Here is a 10,011-nt window from a genome sequence, read left to right on the forward strand (position 1 = left end):
ATTAGGCTGTCAATAATTATACCTGCTCTGCATCAAGGAGCAGACTATAGCTATACCACTAGCTACATAAGCCCTATCAGGCTGTCAATACTTATACCTGCTCTGCATCAAGGAGCAGACTATAGCTATACCACTAGCTACATAAGCCCTATCAGGCTGTCAATACTTATACCTGCTCTGCATCAAGGAGCAGACACCATAGCTATACCACTAGCTACATAAGCCCTATCAGGCTGTCAATAATTATACCTGCTCTGCATCAAGGAGCAGACTATAGCTATACCACTAGCTACATAAGCCCTATCAGGCTGTCAATAATTATACCTGCTCTGCATCAAGGAGCAGACTATAGCTATACCACTAGCTACATAAGCCCTATCAGGCTGTCAATAATTATACCTGCTCTGCATCAAGGAGCAGACTATAGCTATACCACTAGCTACATAAGCCCTATCAGGCTGTCAATAATTATACCTGCTCTGCATCAAGGAGCAGACTATAGCTATACCACTAGCTACATAAGCCCTATCAGGCTGTCAATACTTATACCTGCTCTGCATCAAGGAGCAGACCATAGCTATACCACTAGCTACATAAGCCCTATCAGGCTGTCAATAATTATACCTGCTCTGCATCAAGGAGCAGACTATAGCTATACCACTAGCTACATAAGCCCTATCAGGCTATCAATAATTATACCTGCTCTGCATCAAGGAGCAGACTATAGCTATACCACTAGCTATACCACTAGCTACATAAGCCCTATCAGGCTGTCAATACTTATACCTGCTCTGCATCAAGGAGCAGACTATAGCTATACCACTAGCTACATAAGCCCTATCAGGCTGTCAATAATTATACCTGCTCTGCATCAAGGAGCAGACTATAGCTATACCACTAGCTACATAAGCCCTATCAGGCTGTCAATACTTATACCTGCTCTGCATCAAGGAGCAGACTATAGCTATACCACTAGCTACATAAGCCCTATCAGGCTGTCAATACTTATACCTGCTCTGCATCAAGGAGCAGACTATAGCTATACCACTAGCTACATAAGCCCTATCAGGCTGTTAATAATTATACCTGCTCTGCATCAAGGAGACTATAGCTATACCACTAGCTACATAAGCCCTATCAGGCTGTCAATACTTATACCTGCTCTGCATCAAGGAGCAGACACTATAGCTATACCACTAGCTACATAAGCCCTATCAGGCTCAATTTACCGCAAGAATGAATCCTTTAGAAAGGAATGCAATATTCTTGACAGCTCTTCAACGTCCCTTAGGAAAACTGCTTATGAAATGTCATTTCTGTGTTGAAACTGACCCAGGTGACGTCTATAGACTAGCAAGTTACATAAGGAACGCCAACCAAAAATATGATCATGTAAAGACTGTAATCGTCCCACAGGAATTTACTCCAAGTCGGTCATACTGTCTCAGACCACTTACGTCTAACAGAATCTGATCTCGATAACTATGAACATTCTGTTCAAACCAGTTTAGACCGATATAAGGAGGTGCTTGCGAGACAATATATTCCCGAGTGGGTGGATCAGATCATTAATAGACCTGTATCCAAGTCAACACTCAGCTCAGATGAAATACATGAGCTACATCAAGACGAGGAGAATCCTCTAATCAATGCTGATCACTATATAAGATCAACAACTGAAGTTCAACTTTCATTTTCTAACCTCTCATCTAATACCGCTTCATGCGATGATTTGTTTACAGAGTCTGATCAAATTTCAGACCACTCTTCTCAATGTTCCCTGGATTCTATAAGTTCAATACATAATGCTACTGAATTAACTAGCTTATCACCAGAACCCAGAGAAACAAGTGAGGCTGCAGATGAAACAAGTGAAGCTGCAATGATCAGTGAATCTGAACCAGAAAATGATAAAGCTAATGCTGCAGCAGCAGTCGAAGCTGTAATCAAAGCTGAGGCTAAGCAAGAAGCCTTAAGCAACACAAGTAATGGTCACAATTACTCCCAACAGCCTTCTAAAGTAAGTGCTAACAATGAGAAGACTATTATAAACCTTGTACACCAATTATTAAATTTATCTTCACCAGAACAATCAGTTGACTCCTTACAAACCTTTAGTTTCCAGTTTGAGTCACTGATAAATTCTTTCAGTAAAGAGGTGGATCACCCAACCACTGAGTGGATGACTAAAATTATCATCCAAAGAAAATTGTCTGGTGACACACTTAATAAACTATATGTATGCCAGAATGGTAATACCCTGTCAATGCAGGATATATTTACAGGTTTGCGTAATATGAGCAATCATACAGCAGACCAAGCAATTAATGCTAAATCTGAATGCACCAAAACTGTACCTACATCAGTTTCCTTACCTGAAACTCCTAAAGTGGCACTGTCACTAGGTAACAAAGGTGCTAATAATTCATGTAACAACAATCAGTCAAATACTGATTCATCAGTGAGGCCTAAGAGTCCCACAGGTGCTCCTAAGAGACCTAATAGTCCAAAGAGCACTGCTAATAATTCCACCGGTGCTCCTAAGAGACCTAATAGTCCAAAGAGCACTCCCAAGAGCCTGTTAATGGTTCCCCAGAGTACACCAAGTACTCACGAGAGAATAAATAACAAGCAAATGCAAGCAGCAAAACCATCACCACCTGCAAATACTGTTTTACCTAAAACGGTAACACCTAAGCGATCTGTAGGATGGGGAATATGCTTGTTTTGCAATCAAAAACATTCTCTGTACAAATGTACTAATTATCCTAATAGAGACACAAGAGTCAGACGACTCAAACAGTTACACAAATGTACTAGGTGTCTCAAACCACATAATGTTAACAGCTGTGACACCCCACTGAACACCTGCAACAGGTGTAGAAGGGGCAAGCATCATGCTGCACTGTGCAAATTAGTTAAGACTAATTATGTCAATCCTAGAATAGGACGTAGAGAATCTACACCAATACAGTGCTGCAAGGTGCGAGATGTGTACAGCGTAACTTCACAAGCATCTCAAGTGGATGCTGCTTTGCCTACTGCCCAACTTCAAGTGAAGAACAGAGGAACCAAGGTCACCATACGTGGACTATTTGACCAAGGTTCCCAGAGAACTTTCATTACTCAAAGAGCAGCAGAGGCACTTAATTTACAACCAATAGGACAGGTAAAATTAAACTTGTCAGGGTCCATGATAAATCGAGGAACCCATAAATACTCAGTAGTTCAACCGCTTGTACGACTAGGTAGTCATGCCAAGGCTGTCCAAGCCATTGTTGTAGATCAAATACCTTTAGACTTAAATATTAAGGGTCTGGGGTACACAACCCACTTCCTACAGGAACGTGAAATTAATTTGGCTGACAACAAATTAATGTCTGACCGCCTTAACAATGTAGATGTACTAGTAGGAGCCGACTACTATTACCAGTTCATAACTGGACATGTTAAACGATTGGGAATGAATATGCTCCAATCTGCAGGAGGCTACTTACTTACTGGTAAAGTTCTGAATGTGAACAAGCCTAAACCTGCTAACAATAATAAATTAGTCAGCAGTAAATCAATTCTCCAGCAGCAAGCTAAAAGGAGAAACACAGCTGAGTAATAAACTCAGATTGAATGTGGTGCAATTGATACTCGCCGAGATGTTTCATAGCTCTCGGTGAAAACCAATGGTCCGAACTCGAATAAGTACAAGTCACAGCGACCAACCATTGAATTCACTGCAGACCTGGAATTATTCTCGACCAGTAGTAATTGACCACACTCAGTCTTCCTAGTTAAATTGTAATGTTGGACTAGAGAATCTAGTACCCCCTAGGTAATTAATGATGTTAGGCTAGAGAATCTAGCATTCAATGTCACTGGCATTTCCTGAATTTAATTACAAATTCACTAGGACCACTGGTCCACTATACTTGCGATTAAAGGTTTGCCAAGAAAACCTTCTTAATACCATGTTTTCTGCACTAAGAGTTAGTGATAAATACTTGCATTAATTGTTTGAGTTGTTTTTTCTTTCGTTTCTGCTTATTTAGTGTAGGAGCGCAGCACGAACAAACTTGCAAACTTACTAATATGTAAGTGAATTTACAGAGAACTAATATGTTTAATGCATTATCGTTAAACATCGGCATTGTTAATTAACATGCTTCATGAGCTTAATATAGCTCACCTTAGAATTAACGTAATAATATGAGTGCTTGTTCACCATGCGTACGAGCTTAATATTGCTCGCCATGACAATTGAATGACAAAACTCCACCTCGTTAATTCGAGTTCACTGAACTCGCCCTGTTAACTGTTAACGAGCTCACTTCAGCTCACCCTGTTAGCACTGCTAACGAGCTCACTGTAACTCACTCTGTTAGCACTGCTAACGAGCTCACTGCAGCTCACCCTGTCAACACTGTTGACGAGTTCACTGTAACTCACCCTGTTAGCACTGCTAACGAGCTCAATGTAGCTCACCCTGTCAACACTGTTGACGAGTTCAGTGTAACTCACCCTGTTAGCACTGCTAACGAGCTCACTGTAGCTCACCCTGTCAACACTGTTGACGAGTTCACTGCAACTCACCCTGTTAGCACTGCTAACGAGCTCACTGTAGCTCACCCTGTCAACACTGTTGACGAGTTCTCTGCAACTCACCCTGTTAGCACTGCTAACGAGCTCACTGTAGCTCACCCTGTCAACACTGTTGACGAGTTCACTGCAACTCACCCTGTTAGCACTGCTAACGAGCTCACTGTAGCTCACCCTGTCAACACTGTTGACGAGTTCACTGTAACTCACCCTGTTAGCACTGCTAACGAGCTCACTGCAGCTCACCATGTTCAAGAGTTCAATATAACTCGACCAGTTAATGAGCTCAATACTGCTCACAATTTTAATTCGAGTACATTTTGCTCACAATTAGCTTAGTCCCTTACTTAGGTAGGTTAGAAATTCAAACCATTTATTTAGGTAGGCTTAGGGACTTTAGTTAGTGTCAACTGAGTACTAGCCTAATCTGTACTCACCATTAATTACAGTTGACTATACTTAAAGAGACTGATTTAATAAACTCAAATTCATGTAAAGGTGATTTCGTATTAACAAGTTTACAGTGTCAAGCCTATGAGCTGCCATTTAATTAGTTCATAAGTCAGAATGACTAGGCTACTAATCTCACTGTCGACTCAGAATTTTCCTTGATTTTAATGAATAAACTTTTCAGTTCTCTACCTTTCTATTATTTTAGCTAGTTAGCAAATTAGTTGTACCATCAGTCAGCATGACTACTGCACGGCAGTGCACATTTAATTCAATTTCCTCATTTGAATTTGAGGTGATCGTGATGCTGCGTGATGTTATTGTCTAGTAACTCAATAGTTACAAGTCACAGCGACCCTAGACAGTCACCTTACTGTAGTGTCATAGTCTCCTTGATCTTAAATGACTAATAATACTTTACTGTATAATCATACAATAGTGTTATCAGTTTTTAGGAACTTATTCTGAGTTTGCCTACGATTCAGCAGCTACGTAATACACCATTACATGTCACTGCGACCCTAGTTGTTGAGTTTATTGTGAGCTTTAGAGTGTTCCTGATTACCGATAACTTAATCATTTAATGTTTCAATATTTAATACATGTTTCCACTAAGGGAAACTGCAAGCCTATTACCACTCTGAAGAAGAAGAATTTCCTTCACATCCCACTTAGACAACAATGATGATGCTACGATGTGATATCATGTAACAAAACATTACACGTCACTATGACCCAGGATATCGCATCACTGTAGATTCTGTTAGTTTAAATTGTGTGAGTTAAATTCTATAAATATGGTGTAGGCTATAAGCAACATGTTTCATTTGACATGTAAATAGCAAGACTCAAGTTCTTGTAAGTCCTTGAAAAATCCGGGACGTTCGTTATGTGTGTACTAACATACTAACATACTAATGTACTAATCATAATATCACTTCGGGATAGGTCAGTACAACACAGTACACTGCGACCCTAGAACCCTCCCCCCGGAGTTATGTTGGATATTTCCAACATCGAATACAGCATTGTTGTATTCTCATTACTTATTACTAACCATACTAAATATTGTAGTAAGTAAAATTAACAACTCGTAGAATTCTCATGTACTAATAATTCATCTGTGCATTAGGCTAGAATTCTCACGCCACCTGACGCCAGTATTGCGTCAGATTTCCTTACAGTAAACACATTATATCCAATTTGTGTGAAAATTAAATACGATTCTCCATAATTAAAGCATTCTGTATGACAACTGATTGCAGACGAATTGTTCTCTAACTAAAAGCCGAATAGAGCGTTAGAATCATAGCGTCTACCTCGCGATAGAGTTAACGTCGTCAATGAATGCCATGGGGAGACATTAATTCCTCTCCCTTATATATTTACTATTCTTAGATTGGTAAATAATAATATTTTGTTCCTCTAAATAATAAACCCATCCAGTCTTTAACGTTTCAAGCGCAAATGCGAGAAATATTAATGTTCGAGACAATAATTTGTTTTATGAACGTCGACTCGGCGTGGGTTGGAGGGACGCCATTCTCCTCAGTACGCGGACACGTGCAGAACCGAAAGGAAGCAAACCTGCGCTTACCGTACTCATAAGAATACGCCATTGTCCAGCAAGTAGGACAGGTGTTATCCATCCACAGATGAGGGCTGCCGCTGTGAGGCGTGAACGACCTTGCAGATAATATTTTCAACTAGTGCTGGTGTTAAATAAGGAGCCCTTTGACTTGGTTCCTGACGACACGTGATCAGCCGGCTGAAACGCATAACTACCCAGGATAGGTTCACCGGAGCCTGGGATGCGAAATACGGCAATCTTAATACTTATACACTGCCCACAGCTAAGTATTCTTTTATTTGATGCATCAGGTAGAAGTGTGTTAATAGCAGGGTGATTGTTCGTTAAGCAGCGTGATAACGTGATTAAATTGGCCATCTGTAAATTCTTAATATTCTTGAATATAAATTGAGTAGTTAAATCAATTGCTACTGGAAATTATTTATCTTGCAGCACGAGAGAAGAATTCTTCATACTGCCTTCATCCATGTTAGCACGTTCAACTCGTTAGTGTACCGAGTCTGGAGATTAAGAAGACTTCTATGGCTTACTAAAGGAATCTCCGTCAAGCTAAGATTTATTTCCCCTTTTTTCATTCCTTTGCAATTAATTTATGCAGAGTGCTTTGAGATTAATGTATGATTTACTGTAACTCATTATTATGCTCATATTTATATTCCTCTTTTATGTGAATGATATTAGTTTCAACATTACCTTATAGGATTAGATTATTATTAACTGAATTAGTGAACGAACCACACTAATTCCTGGACGTACTTACCTCCAGTAATAACCCCCCAATGTAGGTGTTTGAGGTTTGTTTCTTTAATAATACAGCCCATTAATTATTATTATGATCATGCTTTCTAGTTATATCCATAGTCACTGGTTTCCTCTAGAAATTATCCAATGATCTGAAATTCTCAGTTTCCCTCTTTACTTTAAAAGCGGGTGGTCCTTAGCAATTTTAATTTATTACATTAATTATTAATTAATCAGAATCAAGCCCAAATATCCCACAGTCACCACCAGTGACCACCAGTAACCAGTCACCACCAGTCACCACCAGTCACCACAAGTGACCAGTCATCACCGCTGACCAGTCATCACCAGTGACCAGTCATCACCAGTGACCAGTCATCACCGCTGACCAGTCATCACCAGTGACCAGTCATCACCAGTGATCAGTCACCACCAGTGACCAGTCACCACCAGTGATCAGTCACCACCAGTGACCAGTCACCACCAGTGACCAGTCATCACCAGTGACCAGTCACCACCAGTGACCAGTCACCACCAGTGACCAGTCATCACCAGTGACCAGTCATCACCAGTAACCAGTCATCACCAGTGACCAGTCACCACCAGTGACCAGTCATCACCAGTGACCAGTCATCACCAGTGACCAGTCACCACCAGTGATCAGTCACCACCAGTGACCAGTCACCACCAGTAACCAGTCATCACCAGTGACCACTCATCAGCAGTGACCAGTCCCCACCAGTCATCACCAGTGACCAGTCACCACCAGTCATCACCAGTGACCAGTCACCACCAGTGATCACCAGTGACCACTCATCAGCAGTGACCAGTCACCTCCAGTAACAAGTCATCACCAGTGTGGGATATTTGGGGCTTGAATCTGATTATTTAAATATTAATGTAGTAAATTAAATTACGAAGGACCACCCGCTTTTATAGTAAAGAGGGAAACTGAGAATTTATGATCATTAGATAATTCCTAGAAGAACCCAGTAACTATGGATAAAATACTAGAGAATATGATCATAGAAAATAATCTACAGCTGGGTGTCCAGAACAAAGGGAGCATCAGTTGTGCAGACCTGACAACAGCCAAAAACGCCCAGATGGAGTCACCCTGCAGCCATGGAGGGAAGGTAAACAGGTCGTATGGGATTACACCTGTGCATCTATATTGGCTGATACCTATTTACGTTACAGCTCAGCGGAGGGAGGTGGGGCAGCCACCTTCAGGGAGACGCAGAAAATGAACAAGTACAGAGACCTAGAACGTTGTTACAGGCCGATAGGCTCTGAGACTCTGGGCGCCTGGGGTAAATGAGCACTCAAGTTTTTAAAGGAGGTGGGTGAGGAACTCATTGGGAAAACTAGAGACCCACGAGCAGCCAGTTTCCTGTTCCAGCGCCTCAGTGTCGCAGTTCAGAGGGGAAATGTGTGCTGTATCCTGGGTACGCACCGAACCTATGAGGAACTTGACGAGGTCTTCGAACGCTTATTGTTTAATTGTTATATATTTGTGTGTGTGTGTGTTCTCTGTAAACTGTAGCATTGCAATAAAATAAAACAAAAGATACAAAAAATAATAGGCGTGGTAGGAGAAGAAAAGAATAAAGTATTCAGTGAGAATCCACAAGATCTTCTCTGAATGCTCTTTGTTTTCTTCTTCGAGGATGTGGGTCCCTGCAATTGCACCAGAGGTGGTACCCCTAATATATATATATATATATATATATATATATATATATATATATATATATATATATATATATATATATATATATATATATATATATATATATATATATATATATATATATATATATATATATATATATAACCTTAGAACACTTTCCCACCAGGAGATTCGAACCCTAGCCAGCACAGAAGCCTTACAGCAACTGGCATAACTGGTAAGCCTTTAACCCACTGCACCACAGCTCACTAAAAAGACCACTAAAAAGTGAGGGGGGGTGAAAAAGTGAAAGAAAGTGAGTAGCCCCTCACTATGCTCTAGTTGCCCTTGGGAGGTGGCGATCTTTGGAGGTGAAATACTCCGAAATTACCATCTCATTTAGGGGTCTGAGCTGTGGTGCAGTGGGTTAAAGGCTTACCAGTTATGCCAGTTGCTGTAAGGCTTCTGTGCTGGCTAGGGTTCGAATCTCCTGGTGGGAAAGTGTTCTAAGGTTATATATATATATATATATATATATATATATATATATATATATATATATATATATATATATATATATATATATATTTTCATTCATCTGACCTCTCAATTATGTCTCGTATGTGGAATAACTCTCAGACTCGTTCTTCAGGCTACCTGGGGCCATAACACCAGTCACCACCAATCACTACAAGTGACCAGTTACTACCAGTCACCACCAGTCACTACCAGTCACTACCAGTCACTACCAGTGATCAGTCACCACCTGTCACCCCACTTGACAACCCTTCCCACGCCTCCACCCCACTTGACAACCCTTCCCACGCCTCCACCACACTTGACACCACTTGCCACACCACCACCACACTTGACAACACTTGCCACACCACCACCACACTTGACAACACTTGCCACACCACCACCACACTTGACAACACTTGCCACACCTACACCACACTTCACAACA

This window comes from Procambarus clarkii, chromosome 21 (genome assembly GCF_040958095.1).
Source record: "Procambarus clarkii isolate CNS0578487 chromosome 21, FALCON_Pclarkii_2.0, whole genome shotgun sequence".
NCBI classification, from domain to species: Eukaryota; Metazoa; Arthropoda; class Malacostraca; order Decapoda; family Cambaridae; genus Procambarus; species Procambarus clarkii.